We start from the raw sequence: 18,834 nt of genomic DNA on the forward strand, positions 1-18,834 counted from the left end.
AAAAAAGAAGCGAGTCTCTAGCTAATTTCTATTAAAAGTTGTGATTTTTTAAAATAAATACAAACCAAATGCTCCCTCCGGCCGCTAGAGGGCAGTAAATGTGTAAAAGCGCTCACGTCAAGCATGCGGCACTGACACGAGTTAGTCACAGGAAATAAACATTCGCAACGTGATGTGTCCAAGTAAAAATAAACCGGCAATCTTGCTTCACCATTCACCACTACTAAACAAGTTATCGGTCAACACACCCTTCCCAAAATGGCACTGTCAAAAAAAAAGAAGAGTGGACACGGAGTGCAGAGTTTTCCAGGAGAAATGGACCGAGAAGTATTTATTCACAGAAGTGAATGCAAAACCAGTGTGCTTGGTATGTAATCAGCAAGTTGCAGTGTTCAAAGAGTTTAATATTCGGCGCCACTCATCATAAAGACAAATATGTCATATCAAAGACAATTAGTATTGTGCAGTATATTCTCAGCTTCAGTAGGCCCAGCCTAGTAGTTTGATCTGATGTAGTCTAATCTTATAGCACATGCACTGCTATAACTTTTTTATTTTTATTTTATTTTGTATTTCTTTTTTTTTTTATTTCAAAGCAGTATGACAATTAAGGCGAAAATATATTTTTTATAGCTCCCACTTGAGTTTGTTAAGTGTGGTGAGTTGGTTCAGGTGTAAAACTGCATTCACTCAACTGTTAAAATAAACCAGTTGTTAACACATTCACGGCCAAACATGAAAAATATTTTTTTCCCCATTGTTTTTGAATATATGTGTTGTGCTTAGAAAAGATCCCCTGTCATCCGTGATTATAATATGTAGGGTAGGCTACAAATGTAGGCTGAATGATAAAGCATAGTACTGAAAAACAAAGCTAAATATTTGGAGTTGACATTCTTTTACTGATCCGGCCCACCTGAGAACAGAAAGTCTGGATCCGGCCCCAGAGCCAAACTGAGTTTGACATGCCTGCCGTAGAGTGAGAGAAAGTGTTGAGCTCAATACAGAGCACTTTTTAGAAGTGATAACAAACCAGTGCCTTGCAATTTTATATTACTGTTGATGTTTTATACTTGAATGGTGTTATTCCAATAAGCTTAAAAATGTTTTATTTCATGTTAAAGTTAAGCTACTACACTCCTTTGAATGGGCATTACTGTTTTTCATTTTAATGCTAGTTAGTCTAATTCTGCACAAAGCGTAAATGGGATTTTATTTTCTGACTTGTGACTGAATATGACACTACCCCTTAGAAGTGGGGTTAAGTGCTTTAGTTTTACTTATACAATGCTGCACTATGTGGAACTGTTGAGATTTTGTTTTACAGATATCTTCTATTGTCTCTTTTAGTGACTGATTTGATAACTGATCATCAGATTGATCTATTTAGTTTGACTGAAACGTGGCTGCAGGATGATGAATATGCCAGTTTAAATGAGTCCACACCACCTAGTCATAGCAACTATCACATTCCTCGAAACACAGGCCAAGGAGGAGGAATGGCAGCGATCTTCCACTCTGATTTATGTATTAATTCATTTCATTTATTCATTTCATTTAATTCATTTAAAAGCCTTACTCTTAGTCTTATTGTTCCAGACTGGAAAACACAAAAAACAATTCTCTTTGTTGTGTATTGCCAACATGCTCCTTACTCTGAATTTTTAGCTGAATTCTCTGAGTTTTTATGTGATTTAGTGCTTAGAACAGATAAAGTCATTATAGTAGGTAACTTTAACATCCATGTTGACAGTCTTAGCTCTTCATTTGTGTCATTATTAGACTCAATTGGCTTTTGTCAGAATGTAAATGGTTCAACTCACTGTTTCAGTCACACCTTGGATCTTGTTCTAACTTATGGCATAAAACCTGAAGGTCTGATAGTATATTCGCATAACCCTCTTTTGTCTGATCATTTCCTTGTAACATTTGAATTCACAATAAGAGATCACACTGAAATTGGAAAGACATTTCGTTATGGTAGACACTTAACTGCTGTAACTAGATATAAGGAATTAATTTCTTTCGGTGTTTATCTCAGTGCCAATTTAACTCCAAAGGAAAGATAGTTTAACAACAACAAAAAAAAAAACTTGATTAGAACAGCATATTATTCTTGCTTAATAGAAGAAAACAAGAACAACCCCAGATTTCTTCAGTAGTGTAGCCAGGCTGACAAAGAGTCACTGCTCTGTTGAGTCATCTATTCCATCAGCCCTCAGCATTAGGGATTTCTAGAGTTTCTTTACTGATAAAATAGTTGGCATTAGAGATAAAATTCATAGCATCCTTCCATCTGTCAAAGATGTAAGTACAGTGGCATTAGAAACCTCTGTAGGACCTAGTCAGTATTTGTATTCTTTCTTTCTAATTGATCTTCCTGAGCTCACTTCAGCATCTAAACCATCAACTTGTCTTCTAGACCCCATCCTGACTAAATTGCTCAAGGAGGTTTTTCCATGAATTAATACCTCCATATTAAATCAGATAAAATCATCTTTACTAACAGGATATGTGCCCCAGTCTTTTAAAACTGCTGTAAATAAACCTTTACTTTAAAAACCTTCTCTTGACCCAGATGTTTTAGCAAACTATAGGCCAATTTCCAACCTTCCGTTTTAGAAAGGGTTGTTTCAATTGTGTGATCATTTAAACAGGAATGGTTTGTTAGGAATGGTTGCTCATCATAGCACAGAAACGGCTCTGGTTAAAGTTACCAACGATCTCCTCATGGCTTCAGATGATGGACTTGTCTCTATATTTGTCTTGTTAGATGTTAGTGCTGCATTTGACACTACTGATCACAGCATTCCACTATAGAGACTTAGACTGGTTTGAATCATATCTGTCAGACAGATTCCAGTTTGTCCATGTTAACAATGATTCTTCTATGTATACAAAAGTAAGCTATAGAGTTCCTCAGGGTTCTGTGCTAGGACCAGTATTATTCACATTATACATGCTTCCCTTAGGCATAAACTTGCATTGCTACGCAGATGATACCCAGTTATATTTATCCATGAAACCAGATGAAACTAATCAGCTGGTTAAACTCCAAGCACGCCTTAAAGACATAAAGGCTTGGATGACCTGTAATTTTCTACTTTTAAACTCAGACAAAACAGAAGTCATTGTATTCATTATTAAATTATTGAAATTCATTATCTAATCACCTGGTTTCTTTGGATGGCATAGCTATGGCCTCCAGTACTACTGTGGAAAAACCTTGGTGTTATTTTTGACCAGGTCAAATATGTCCTTTAATTCTCACATAAAGATGTGAGAATTAAAGGACATGTGACCAGGACTGCTTTCTTTCAACTGCGTAATATTGTCAAAATTAGGACCATCCTTTCTCGGAGTGATGCGGGAAATACTAGTTCATGCATTTGTGTCTTCCAGGCTGGATTATTGTAATTCATTACTGTGTGACTATCCAAATAGCTCTTTAAAAAGTTTCCAATTGATTCGAAACGCTGCAGCAAGAGCAGTGACAGGAATTAGCAAGAGAGATCATATTATCCCAGTTTTAGCTTCTCTTCATTGCAAATCTAGAATTGAATTTAAAATCTTCCTCCTTACATACAAGGAGAACGGTCTATCTGAAGGACCTCATAGTACCATATTGTCCCAACAGATCATTACGATCTCAAAGAGTAGGTCTACTTATGGTTCTTAGATTGTTAAAAAATAGAATGGGAGGTAGATCCTTGAGCTATTGAGCTCCTCTCCTGTCGAAACAAGTTCCCAGTTTGGGTTTGGGGGACAGACACTGTCTCTACGTTTAAGGTCAGGCTTAAGGCTTTTCTTTTTGACAAAACTTATAGTTAGGGCTGGACTTAACCATCCCTTAGCTATGCTGCTATAGGCCTAGGCTGCTGGGGGACGACTCACTGAATGTTGTCCGCCAGCAGCCGGGACGACTCACTGAATGTCCTCTACTCTCTTCTCTGGCACCAAATTCCTGTCCTCTAATCTCTTATAATTTATTTTCTATTATTAACCGCTTTGTCCCCCCCAACCCCCCCATCGTCTTGTGAGGGTCTCCGGCCTGGAGTGCTGCATATCTGACCTGTGGAGCTCAATAAACTACATCTGCCCCAGTCTTCATGGCCTCCTGCAGTTGTCCACTCCTACCTAGATGAACAATTCCCCAACCTGCCCAAGATTCCTGTTATACTCTCAAACTGGCTCCAGGTTTCTTCCTTATAAAAGGGAGTTTTTCCTTGCCACCTTCACCTTCAGGCTTGCTCTGGAGGTTTCAGGCCAGTTTTTGTAAAGCATCGAGACAATATATATTGTAATTGGCGCTATATAAATAAAATTTAATTTAACTGAATGAAATTGAATAGTTTCTTTATCTATTTTTTTTTTGTTTTTAAATGTCAATTTATTTAAATTGAATTTATTTACATGGCTATTTTGTGGACCACAACATCCTTACAGACTGTCTCCAACATACCACTGGAATAAATGGCACTGCACTGAACTGGTTCATATCCTACCTCAACAATAGATCATTCTTTGTAAACTTCGGCACACACTCCTCCTCTCCAGCTCCCCTCTCTTGCAGACATGCTTCCCCTTGGCCAAATTATTCAAAAATACGATATCTCTTTCCACTGCTATGCTGATGACACCCAGCTTTATCTCCCCCTCAATCCTAACGATCAATCCAAAATCACCGACATCCACGACTGCATAAAGGAAATAAAGTCCTGGATGGCAGAAATTTTTTTTCAACTAAACGAATTCAAATCCGAAATCATTCTCTTTGGCCCCCCTGACAACATCAGTCTGATATCCAACAGTCTCGGCATCCTATCCACCCTCATCAAACCCCATGTCAAGAACCTCTGTGTCACCTTTGACTCAGAACTCTAATTTGATAAACAGATCAACTCAGTAGTCAAAGCCAGCTTCTTCCAACTTCTCACCATTTCAGAAATCAAACCATTCCTCACCTTCCCAGACCTAGAAAAAGTTATTCATGCATTCATTACCACCAGCTTGGACTACTGCAACTCTCTCAAAACGCTGCAGCCAGACTCCTGACAGGGTCTCGAAAGAGAGACCACATCACCCCTGTCCTTGCCTCCCTCCACTTACTGCCAGTTAAATTTTAAATTGATTTTAAACTTCTTTTATTTGCATACAAAGCCCAGAATGGAACAGCCACCTCCTACCTGTCAGAACTTCTAACTCCTTACTCCCCTTCCAGGCCCCTTAGGTCCGCTGACCAAGGGCTTTTAAAAGTTCCACGCTCTCTTCATAAACTCAGGGGTGACCGTGCTTTCGTGGTCGCCGCCCCCAGACTGTGGAACAGCATATCTCCCCATCTGTCAGACTTGCCCCCTCCATTGACTCTTTCAAATCAAGGCTCAAGGCTTACTTCTTTGCCTTAGCTTTTAAGTCTTTTTGATCTTTGTTCTATTGCTGGATTAATTTTTGTACAGCACTCCTCGTTGTTTTTAAATGTGCTCTATAAATAAATTTGATTGATTGATTGACTGATTATTTTGTGCTGCACCACTGATAAGCTACAAAGAGGTGTTTGTGTCACATGTTGGATACTGTCATTTAAATAATAATAAAAATGAGTTTGGATGTGTTTTTTTTTTTTTTTTCTTCTTCTTCTTCTTGGAATTGCTGAAGTATTGGATCGGGACTCGGTATCGGCAGATACTCAAAATCAAATGACTCAAGCGATGTGATCAGGACATCCCTAGTTTCCACCACTTCCAGAGCAAAGAGTTACTGGTCTGGGAGGCACGGAAGAGAGGCTCGCTGAACTACCAAGGGCATACATTCGGAGCCTACAAGGATTACACTCCAGAGGTGGTGAGCCAGCAGAAAGCCTATGGCACTGTGATGATGACATTATATGAGAAGGGTCTCCGACCCTCGTTATTGTTCCCATAATCCGTATCATCCAGAATGACAGCACCCACGTTTGGCTCAGATCGGTCGACAAGGCTAACAAGTAGACTACATCCAGACGCTTAACACTTCTCCATATGCTCTTAACTGGTATTGAACATGTTACACTATGAAGGGTCCTTATCAGACTCTACAGCGTATTATATCTAGTTAACTTGTATGTTACCTTTTTCAATTTGAATAGGCACATGTTGTGTGCATTTATCTCAGTCATTGTTTATGTGTTCCCTTCCTTAAGAGTGCTTCCTGATCTAAATTCCCACCTGCTTATTAGTGACCGACCGATTATCGGTCACCGATATATCGGGACCCGATATGACGGCTCCAGTTCTATCGGGGGTTCTATCGTATTGGTGAAATATTGCGCAGATAGAAAAAACAAGGTGTGACAAGTCACGGCAAGTTAGTTCATGAAATAAGTAACTAAACATGAAAACATCATTGGAACAACAATTATAGGACACATTTCATTGCCCCTTTCAAAAGTGTCCCTGGCCAAAATCTCTGCTGTAAAATGACTGCGAGGCAACTTTGCTACATCATCGCAGATTTTGTCTCAGTAGTAGCATTACATGAGTGACGTTAGCAGTTTGCAAATAAGCACCAAACAGTTACAGTTTAATATATGCTAAGTCGATTTAACCAAGAAAGCACTAGTCTCCCTGACACGACGCGGGATCACTTATATTTTATCGTCGTCATTTTGGCTTGGTTTGATTGTGTGTGGTTTATGGAGAGGACGAATGAACGACGTGTTTTTGGGAATGCATTGCTGACCTGGGCATTGTTTCTCAGTAAATTAGAAAAACGTTTCCTATCATTCCCCTTTTCCGTGCATGGTTGAAGGAGATTGACTCGCATCCACGCTCCACTCCCTCCTGCGCCGAAAAGTCCCCTTAAGTCACATAAACCAGCACGAGTGTGTACAACCACCGCATCAATTCTCCGCCCGCTGACTGACTGACTGACTGACTGACTGACAGCATGTTCTTTATTTAGATTGGTTTATTTATTTTTATTTATTAATTGAAAGTTCTGCTACATTATTTAATTTTTGTTTGTGTGCCAATCTGCACTTTTTCTAAGACTCCAAGTCCAAATGATAATTGTCATTTTAAAAAAGTTTGTTCAATGTTAAAAGTCTTAAATAAAGACGTTGGTTTGAAAAGCATCTGTCTGTACTACTGTCACTGTGACTGTACTATTGCATAATCATATCGGTGCAAAATCTATGCACAATCGGCCTGTTTTCATTCCAGCTCAAAAACTCACTACAGTCAGGTCCATAAATATTGGGACACCAACACACTTCTAATCTTTTTGGCTCTATACACCACCACAATGGATTTGAAATGAAACAAACAAGATGTGCTTTAACTGCAGACTACAGACTACAGACTAAGGGACAAAAAGTAATGGGACAATTGGCTGCTCAGCTGTTCCATGGCCTGGTGTCTGTTATTCCCTTATTATCCCATTTAGAAGGAGCAGACAAAAGGTCTAGAGTTCATTTCAAGTGTGCTATTTGCATTTGGAATCTGTTGCTGTCAACTGTCAATATGAGATCCAAAGAGCTGTCACTATCAGTGAAGCAAGCCATCATTAGGCTTAGAAATCAAAACAAACAGGCCATTAGCCTGTACAACTCCTCACTCTGAGGGTGTAGAACCCATATTATTTTTTTTATGTGCAATACTTCATGTTCACCTCATCTCTTAGGAACACTGGTGTCACTTCACTTATATCTTGTACATATTGTTATATATATATTTCCTATATTTTTTACATTTGCTTACTTATCCTTATTGTCTCCTACTTATTCTGATTGCTCTTTGTAATACTGTTACACTTTGTTTGGAGCTGCTGTAACGAAAAGTAATTTCCCCCTGGGATCAATAAAGTAATTCTGATTCTGACTCTGATTCTGATGCCTATGTGTTCCAGACTTCGGACTGTAATTGACGGGAAAGGATTTACAACCAAGTATTAAAAAGTGAAAGTTTGATTTATGATATTTTAATTTGTCCCATTACTTTTGGTCCCTTAAAAAGTGGGAGGCACATATACAAACTGTTGTAATTCCTACACCGTTCACCTGATTTGAATGTAAATACCCTCAAATTAAAGCTGAAAGTCTGCAGTTAAAGCACATCTTGTTTGTTTCATTTCAAATCCAGTGTGGTGTGGTATAGAGCCAAAAAGATTAGAATTGTGTTGATGTCCCAATATTTATGGACCTGACTGTATATTGGTTGCATATTGGCTATCGGTGATTGCACCTCCTCTAATATCGGCTATCGTTATCAGGCCAAAAAATCCCTATTGGTCGGACGCTACTGCTTATTATGGGAGGAGATTTCAATCTCAGTTTGGACCGTGTTTTGGACAGGTCATTGCCTCGATTTAGCAACGTTGCATCCAAGTTAGCATCTTACCGTCAATCTTGTCTCTCCGAACTTGGTATCGCTGATATATGGTGATTTTTACACCCAAGAGATAGGGGATATTTATTCTTCTCACATGTACATCACACATATAGCAGAATTGATTACGTTTTCACAGACAACGAATTGATACCCAACATTCGCTCATGTGAGCAACAAACTATAGTAATATGCAATCATGTGCCTCATGTTTTTAAGTTAAATTTACCTGAAGCAAGAACTACCAGAAACTGGAAGTTTATCTCACCCTTATTAACAGACGAGAATTTTGTGAAATTTGTTTCTGACCACATTTCTTCTTTCCGTCTTTCCGTTTCCTCCCTTTTTTCGTCCCTTAACACGTCCTACAGCTCGAAGAGCAAAGAGACAACTTTCCCATTGAAAATGAATGGGACAGGTGAAAACAAAAACGCAAAAAAGACAGTTTTTCAAAGGTCTAATGCTCAGGCATACTTTCCCCTAGAGACTTCATTTAAACTTTAAAATGTAGACACAAGCCTTGTGTATTGGTGTATTAATCTGCGTTCTGTCTCTCACAATGTGCTCAGCAAAGCAGTGAGATGTACAGAATTCAAACTGCGAGCCTCTGTTCGCGGTAAAGTACAGTGGCGCTTGAAAGTTTGTGAACCCTTTAGAATTTTCTATAGTTCTGCATAAATATGACCTTAACATCATCAGATTTTCACACCAGTCCTAAAAATAGATAAAGAGAACCTAGCTAAACAAATGAGACAAAAATATTATACTTGGGATGAGAATCAGGTATGAGTGGGCACCCGGTTACATTTAAAGAACAGGGATATATCAAAGTCTGCTCTTCCCAACACGTTTGTGGAAGTGTCTCATGGCACGAACAAAGGAGATTTCTGAAGACCTCAGAAAAAGAGTTGTTGATGCTCACCAGACTGGAAAATGTTACAAAACCATCTCTAAAGAGTTTGGACTCCACCAATCCACAGTCAGACAGATTATGTACAAATGGAGGAAATTCAAGACCATTGTTACCCTTCCCAGGAGTGGTCAACCAACAAAGATCACTCCAAGAGCAAGGCGCGTAATAGTTGGCGAGGTCACAAAGGACCCCAGGGTAACTTCTAAGCAACAAAGGCATCTCTCGCATTGGCTAATGTTAATGTTCATGAGTCCACCATCAGAAGAACACTGAACAACAATGGTGTGCATGGCAGGGTTGCAAGGAAAAAGCCACTGCTTTCCAAAAAGAACATTGCTGCTCGTCTGCAGTTTGCTTAAGATCATGTGGACAAGCCAGAAGGCTATTGGAAGAATGTTTTGTGGACGGATGAGACCAAAATAGAACTTTTTGGTTTAACAGAAAAGTGTTATGTTTGGAGAAAGGAAAACACTGCATTCCAGCATAAGAACATTATCCCATCTGTGAAACATGGTGGGGGTAGTATCATGGTTTGGGCCCGTTTTGCTGCATCTGTGTCAGGACGGCTTGCCATCATTGATGGAACTATGAATTCAGAATTATATCAGAGAATTCTAAAGGAAAATGTCAGGAAGTCTGTCAATGAACTGAATTTCAAGAGAAGGTGGATCATGCAGCAAGACAATGTCCCTAAGCACACAAGCCATTCTACCAAAGAATGGTTAAAGAAGAACAAAGATAATGCTTTGGGTTGGCCAAGTCAAAGTCCTGACCTTAATCCAATCGAAATGTTTTGGAATGACCTGAAGTGAGCAGTTAATGTGAGGAAACCCACCAACATCCCAGAGCTGAAGTTGGAGAATGGGCTAAAATTCCTCCAAGCTGGTGCGCAGGGCTGATCAGCAGTTACTGTAAACGTTTAGTTGCAGTTATTGCTGTTATTTATTTATTCCTCAATAAATAAATGACCAAGTATAATATTTTTGTCTCCTTTGTTTAACTACGTTCTCTTTATCTCCTTTTAGAAAATCTGATTATGTTTAAGGTCATATTAATGCAGAAACACAGAAAATTCTAAAAGGTTCACAAACTTTCAAGCACCACTGTACCTGTCTGATCTCCATTGAATGCAATGTAAAGATTTGGTCAGAGAAGCGGAAGGGACCCATGTTTTTAACTCGTACGTGTATCCAAAATATTTACTCTAGAAAGACCAAAAACAGTCTTCAGGAAGGTCTTACGACGCCCACGCATGTTTTTCTGATAGGAGCTACCGTTTTGTCACAGTAAGCCCAAATGTGAGACCAGCGAAAAGGGGGAAAATCCAGCTCTTCTCTCTGTCCCGGCTCCGCGTGCTTCTGTCGTCATTAACGACCACTGTGAGTTGCCATGGCAACCCCTGACCCGTAGGCCAGGACCACAGCTGAGATCAATTCATCAGGGACTCCTCTGATGTCTCTGCTGTTAATACTGCTGATTCCTGTCTCCCATACATTTATGTTACAACAACACACACTCCTCCCCCACAAACAGGTAACTTTGCTATTACAGTGACACGCACGCAGGCAAGCGCACCACACACGTGTAAGCACACCACACACATACACACACACACGCACAAACACACAGGTAACTTTATGTTATTACAGTTACACACGCATGCACGCATTACTCTCTCACACACAGGCTAACTGTGCTAAATGTGGGTTAAGTGTGCTAACTGTACGACATGTGGGTTAACTGTGCAACATGTTGGTTAACTGTGCTAAATGTAGTCTAACTGTGCTAAATGTAGTCTGACTGTGCTAAATGTAGGTTAACTATCCTAACCGTAAGCTAACTGTGCTAAATGTGGGTTAAGTGTGCTAACTGTGGGTTAACTGTGTTAATTGTAAGCTAACTGTGCTAACCATAAGTTAATTGTGCTGAATGTAGGCAAAGTGTGCTAATTCCTATGTTGACAGAGATGGTACCCCCAGCAGCAGTCCCCCGTTTGTTGTGTTTTGGGGTGTAAGGGAATCACTATATGAAAGAATTTTTGTGCTGTGTTTCTGATGTCAGTGCCATGTTACTGCCCACAGTTGGCTGAGTTGTGTTTTAATACCCCTGTAATTTGTTAATTGGTCTAAAGGGTATTTAAAGGGAGCTTTGCTCGCTTGGATGGGAGTACTACTAGTTGCCAGTGTAAGCTCATCTGGAAGCTGCTATTGTTTTGTTTTTTTTATGTTTCTCTGTTATCTCCCTGACCTGTAAATATTTTTGCCTCATCCTTTTTCTTTTTTGGGGGGGAATTTGGTGCAAATAAAATTCACCACACAAATGTTTTCAACTGAGCCATCATTTTCAGCCATCATTTTTCTTCTTTCAAAACAAACCTCTGACAAATGCCAACCCGGATGTTTCTACCTCAGTAATCTGGGAGGCATTAAAAGCCTACCTGTAGGGCCAGATTATATCCTACATGGCAAATAAGAATGAGGCAAAACTTCTGGATTGGGAGAGGAAAATAGCTGAATCCGCATCTGTACAAGTAACGACTTAAACTCAAATGAGAATATGACCATGTTTCATCATATATTATAGAGAATTTATTGATTAGAAACAGAAGTAACGTCTATGAGAATGGGGACAAGGCGGAGGATTTCCCAAGATGGTAAAACTATTACGTGTCAAAGGGGAATAAATAATATTTTCAAAGATTATTACAGAAAATTATATGCTTCTGAGGCACCCTCCGATGCAGAATTCATGCAAAACATTTTTAAAGATCTACAGCTCCTTTTTGCTATCCCCAGATCAGATTTTAGATTTCAATAAGCCACTAGCACAGCAACAGATTAAAGATGCCATAACTATGCTTCAAACCGAGAAATCACCTGACCCTGATGACTTGCCAAGTGAGTTTTACTCAAAGTTTTCTACACAACTAACTCCCATCCTCGCGGCTATGTATGCCAAATGACCGTCCTCAGGACATCTCCTAGCCACTCTAAATCAAGCTTGTATAACCTTGCTGTTAAAAATAATAATAAAAAAGACTAGGACCCACTAGAATGTGGATCCTATAGGCCCATTTCACTTTTAATTGCTGACTGTAAAATTTTAGCCAAAGTACTCACACACCGTTTGGATGCTTTTTTTTACCTAGTATTATATCCCCAGATCAGACAGGTTGCGTCAAGCAGAATATGCGGTGGCTGTTAAACATAATATATACCCCCCTGGCAATCTGCCTCTGAATGCATTCTGTCTATGGACGCAGAGAAGGCATTTGATAGAGTTGAATGGGGTTGTTTGCTCAAGACTTTGGAGAAATTAGGGTTTGGAGCAACATTTATCTCTTGGATCAAAATATTATATTCTAGACCCGTGGCCATGATCTTGACCAATAATGTACTCTCCAAACCCTTTGATCTGCACCATGGGATGTGTCAAGGATGCCCTCTTATGTCCCTTCTGTTTGTCCTGGCCATGGAATCTCTTGCTGTAGCTATCAGATCCACTCATTCTATACTGGGCTTAAAAGGAGGGGACATGGAACACAAAGTATTGCTATATGCTGATGATTTGCTTCTCTATGTATCAAATACAGAAAATTCAATTCCCATAGTACTCGATTTGCTACGGCATTTCAGCCAATTTTCTGGTTACAAAGTAAACCTCCATAAAAGCGTGTTGATGCCTTTAAATCTGGGTATTTAAAAAATCAGGGATATTGGATTCCCCTTTAAATTGAACAGAACCGCTTCTGCTACTTGGGAATAACTGTAACTAAGCAATACAGAGCACTCTTACACGAAGCTTTGGGAAGCTATTTAGTAGAACTAAACATGACTTAACCAATTGGTCCCCACTACCCATTTCACTTGTGGCTAGAGTTAATGCAGTCAAGATGACAGTACTTCCAAAGTATTTATACTTGTTTCAGTGCATACCCATTTTCATCCCCAGTGCATGTTTCAAAAAATTATATTCAATTATATCATCTTATATTTGGAACAATAAGCAGCTATACTTACGAATGGTTTTCCTGCAAAGAGCAAAATGTGAAGGTGGGATGGCCCTCCCTAATTTCCGACTATATTACTATGACTTAAACTGCATGTCATATTGGTTACATTACCACTTAGTGAGGAACTGCCCCACCTGGGTGAAGATGGAAGCATTCTCTTGTCTCCCCTTTTCTATATCAGCTCTATTTGGGGAACCAGTGCCTTTAATAGTAGGTGCATCTAAAAATAACCCAGTATTTAACCACGCCCTGCGGACTCTCTCAATTCAGGAAAAAATTCAGCTTAAGCGATACCTGATACAAAGCGTTTAATATATGGTTTGAGAGTGGCCTTAGAAGTTTTAACGAACTACTTATAAATAACACATTTGCCTTTTTTGCACAACCAACTAAAAACCCAATTCCCAATTCACATCACTTTAGGTATCTGCAAGTCAGAAATTATGTTAAAAGTATCATACCTCAGTTCCCTAACAAGCCTCCAACTACAGTTATGGTTGATATCATGCCTCTTGACCCAACAGCAAAATGTTTGATTTCCAGTACAAACGCCTTGTCCCTTTCTAAAATCAAAAACCTCTGGGAGATCTCCAAGCAACACTAAAGGATGAAACATGGACCAAGGCTTTAGAGGGCGTGCACTCATCTTCAATGTGTGCTCGACATGCATTGATTCAGTTTAAAGTGGTACACCAAGTGCATTTTTGTAAAGAAAAGTTAGCTAAAATCTTTCCATATGGTACAGGTGTAAGTTAGATGTATTGGTTATGTCATAGTTGGAAGAATTTTGGAGGGGTATTTTTGAAGCCCCCTTGGTGGGCAAGATGAACATTACTGAATGAAACCGGGTGGATGGGGGGAGGGAGGTTATATATGTGTTTATGTGTTTTTGTATGCATTGTTAAAAATCAATAAAAAGAACTATGGAAGAGAGTCCAGTTACAAAAAACATAAAATGTTGTCATAATATTAGCTTTAATGAATAGTACCCCTCAAAAGGTAAATAAAGATTTACCTCTAATGCAGTCCACATAAGTTTCCAACCTTTAACACTGACAAATAATAGAGCCATAATGCATTGTGCCGAGATGCAGAAGCAGACACTGTTTTGAAACCTTTATCTATTGCTGTCTCTAAATGGCCACTTACATTGCTCTAACAATCTGAACAGTAGCTCCACTGTCAGAATGAAAATGGTTCATGTTACCACCTCAATCAGAAGTGATGATCAGCCCAATTGATAACTGGGTGAACTTTGTTATGCAAATTTAAGTAATGCATGTATGATCACACTACATTTTTGTTTTCTGTTATCCCTTAAACATAACTGATAGATTATAATTAGGCACAAATCCACACTTCCCAAATTTCCAGTTTATGTTTTAGTATGGCATGTTAATAACACATAAACTTTTCACCTTTCACAGAGGTGTTTTTAATAAGCAATAAAAACTTTTGGCTTCAGGCTACAGTTTGTAATCCATGCATGTACCTTCTGTTAGGTATCTTATTGTTGCTCCTGGATTTCTGTCTTGTTATTTTGCGGAAGAAGCTTGATTTGACGTTCAGCTCAGTAGTCATCACCAGGTTATTTCCCCTGCTCGTACTCCTCCACACACACACCATCGGTTCTCTGGTCAATCCATACTGACATTCCCAACAACAAAGAGGATTTTGTGTATTAAGAAGTGCATATTCTTTACTCTCCATCCAGTTATATCTTTCTCTGTTTATCAAATCTCTGTTTCATCTGTAATGTCTCATCATTACAGACGCAAATTTAGTAAGTCCGGTACCAAATCTAGTTCCAAACTCTGACGTGAGTTCATAGAGAAGGTTTCGCCATGACGGCAGCTGGTAAAAGAGTGGGCAAGATGGCTAATGACGTGGAAAGAAGATTGTAAAGGGATTAGCAGTGACCTGGATAATGTTCTTTGAAGCTGCAGTGACCTGTGCAGCTTCAAATGCCTCTGAAGTTGTGTGCTATTGATGATGGATGTAAATGTGTATATATTTTGTAAACTTTTAATAAAAACAATGCTTTTGTAGTTTGCTGGAGTCATCTTGACATTGAATGCCACTCCCAATACACATGCATCATTTGCATATAGGAATGTATCCTTTGACGCACATACTGATTACAAATCAGTAATGTTGATTCCCAGTAACAACAAAAAGAAAGCATATCAATCTACACTTTTAAACCTTGAAGTAAACCTATAGTACAGCAGTTAACCAGAGGGACCAAATGTTCACTAACTCCAGTTTTGCAATGTTTAACTGGCCACCTGTATGGTCATAAACGGTACTTAGTCATTTTCATTGCTATCTAACCAAATGTGGATATAGATATGACTTGCAGCTCCTCCTCAGCTGAATTCATTGTGATCTTCACTTCAACTGCTCTGCACAAAACATCAAAGCCATGTTGAAACCCTGTGGATTTTGTGTTATTATAGTTCACCTGTCTTTCACAGCTGGAATAAATGCTGGTAAGCATGCAGATTTTTATACTTTCAGGCATGTGTGGCATTTTGGTGAAGACAACTGTATTGTATTAATGTAACTGTATTAATATTGTAAGTTAAAGCTAATATTATTACTAAAACTGTTACATGTCTTAAACTTTTATTTATTACTTATTAACAACAGTAAAAGTAAAAGAATGCAAAGCAAAATAACTTTGCATATTTTTTTTTTTTTTATAAAATAATAACAACAATGATATCAACAAATAAAATACCTGTAGAAGGAATATTAATCCCAATAAGCGGTGGCATTTTACTATATCCCATGGGAACACCTTGGTATTCCTCAAAAGGACACTGAAATTTATCACTGGGGACAAGGATCCCTGGAATTGATTGTTCAGCTTGTTTTCATAGTGATTTGACCTTGGATAAACAGGTGAACATATGGAATAATGGAATTAAAATTGTTGACTGAGTATAAGACATCATATTTAAACTCTTTATTTTTTGACATTACAGAAACAAGTGTTCAAAGGACTCAATTCAGCACAACAGGAAACAGGTGAGGCACCACATGATATAATAAAGTTTAAAAAGATGTCATCGGTGCAGTCTCTCACAGGAGATGACTAGAACACAGAATGGTCAATTAATGTAACTGAGAGGGAATAGGTATAAATTAAAAGACCACCAATGTATTAAAAGTCGTATTAGATACACAACAATCATGTTCTGGAAGATTATGAGATTAGTTTAAATAATAAAATATTACTGAGATAAAGCAACACAGTGGCATAACATAGCCTGTTAGAGAAATGCCAGAATAATTAACACAGAAACTTGGAAGTGTCTCTTACTTAGACTGGACTTTTGATATAGAGTTAAGTCTGGGGTTCACTGTACACATATTAAATTAAGTGAGTTGCCAAAAAAGAACAGTATGAACATGTCCAAATTCTCCATAAACAATTCAAACGATTCAAAACTGAGTAGCACAGCTAGATTCAGTAAGCATTTGAGGCATTTTAGACATGCTTGAAAGTAGTAAGCTGATCCATACAAATACCCCAACTCCAAATTTGTGGTTGAGAGAAATTGACTTTTCAGTTATTGAAAGAGACTCACTGGTAGCTGGACTCCTGTCTTACACAATGTTTTTTACAATTCCTTTTAGATTTAGGTATTGTGAAGCATGTGAGGCAATGTTTCTAACCAACATCATATGATCCTTAGGAATGATAACACAAAATACTACCGCCAAACTATAGTGATTATGGAAGAGGACCCGGCATTGATTCAGTCAGCAACTTACTTGTTTGAAAGGCACCCCAATGAATCAACTCTGCTGAAATACCACAAGGAGGCACTGCATATCCTGCGGAGAAGCCATTCATTTCCTACAAAAAAACATGATATTGTATTGGTTGGTCATGGCCGGAAGGATACTGGTGGAGTCCAGTTAGCTGGTTATGGCTCAGAGGAACTTGTTAGATTTGTATCCACCTTGAAAAATGAAAGCCTTTTTAGCCATTCTGGAACTGTCAGCCTCATCAGTTGCAACCTTGGAAAAAACCAGCACTTTATGTTGCAGCTTTTACAGCTTCTCCGGTCTTTTGGAGTGGAAATAAAGCTGCACCTCTATAGCACTATTCTATCAGTTAACTCTGATGGAGTGATAATGACTACAACTGACAGAGTATGGAAGTCCCATGACCACATCAGCAGAGTAACTGCTGAAATAAACCAAAAAGGTGACCTTGTAGTAAAAACTGAACTTGGCTGTGCAGGCCCAGAGTTTCCAAATTATAAAGGAAATATTTTGTATCTTCAGACATTGGAATGGCCAAGCCAGCCTCAAATGTTTGTTCCAATGGTGTTGCGCAAAAAGTACCCATCTATTGACTGCCTGGAAGGACTTACTTGGAGCTTGTTCTTTGGGGAGAATGAAAAAAGACGCGCACCTGATTATGTTGCAGACCATAATTCAAGACAACTGAAAGCAATTTGGCTTACAGAACGAACCACAGAAAACATTGTCCTCAAGCATATTAATAACATTCATGATCTGCTTGTGGAGATACGGTATAATGCTAGAGAGGAAGTTGCATCAGATGTTTACTATGTTCTCAATGAATGCATTTACAAAGTCAATGGCAAAAATCTTAGTATAAGTCTGGTGGGTAAATTCATTGACATTGACAGTCGAAGTGAAATAGAACATTTCAGTCAGAATTTTGCTGACCAGCAGGGCGATTCCACCTTGCAGCAGCTAAGACAGGGTCTCAAACCATCAAAATTCATAGATTTCTGTCGTCAGACTTTCCAATTCCAGCAGTGTAACTACAACTGTGAGAGATGGGGCCATTACTTTATGGAAGCAGTATTTTCCTCATCAGTGCGTAACTTCCGGACTTTCTCACTTTTCCTCATGAGTGTCATTGGGTGTGAAGTAGGCCGTTCACGAGGGATGGACAGTCCCCTCTGCACAGCATTTGTGGGGGATGATCATCCTATGGTAACTAATCAGACGTGGCCTAAACAAATGAGACGAGGATTCTATGGCTGCACTGTTGATAACTATGAAATGGCACCACAGAACAGGCAAATTTGGTTAGATCAAGTTATTGCAAAGGAAAATGCACTGTATTTTAAATCAAATCAGATTATGAATACTGTTGACCATGACCAAACAGAGCTAGACATCTTTGGGAGGGTTAAAGTCATGAATAAATATGTGTTCTTATCTTATCTAGAATTCTTTCGAGGTACACCTGAGGGAAAGAAACTCAAGACAGGATGTACTCCATCTTTTCAGGAGAATTCAATTCTATAATGATAATAAATTTGCGATACATATAATAATTTTGATTTTATATTCATTGCAGAATTGGCAATAATATTCTGTTCTGCGGAAATGTCTGAAACAGAGGTGTTCTGTCAAATGCTGCAACAAAAGCATGCAATAAAGTACAGCATAGTATACTTTTACTGCTTTAACTTCCTAATAAAGCTACACAGTTGAAAGAATCGTAATATGTACAAAAACTGAATGAATAAATGATGAAAATTTTATCA

General features: G+C 38.7%; 1 protein-coding gene across 1 annotated transcript in view; it reads right to left on the reverse strand.

Moving 5' to 3' along the window:
* sema4ab (sema domain, immunoglobulin domain (Ig), transmembrane domain (TM) and short cytoplasmic domain, (semaphorin) 4Ab) overlaps positions 1-15,134 on the reverse strand; it is a 102,243-nt gene extending 87,109 nt beyond the window's left edge. Inside the window, exon 1 of the mRNA XM_047604241.1 lies at positions 14,781-15,134. The gene's annotated coding sequence lies outside the window, so the exon portion shown is untranslated. The remainder of the gene's footprint in view (positions 1-14,780) is intronic.
* Positions 15,135-18,834: the final 3,700 nt, after the last annotated feature.

The sequence above is a fragment of the Mugil cephalus genome, chromosome 14, assembly GCF_022458985.1.
Source record: "Mugil cephalus isolate CIBA_MC_2020 chromosome 14, CIBA_Mcephalus_1.1, whole genome shotgun sequence".
In the NCBI taxonomy this organism is placed as follows: Eukaryota; Metazoa; Chordata; class Actinopteri; order Mugiliformes; family Mugilidae; genus Mugil; species Mugil cephalus.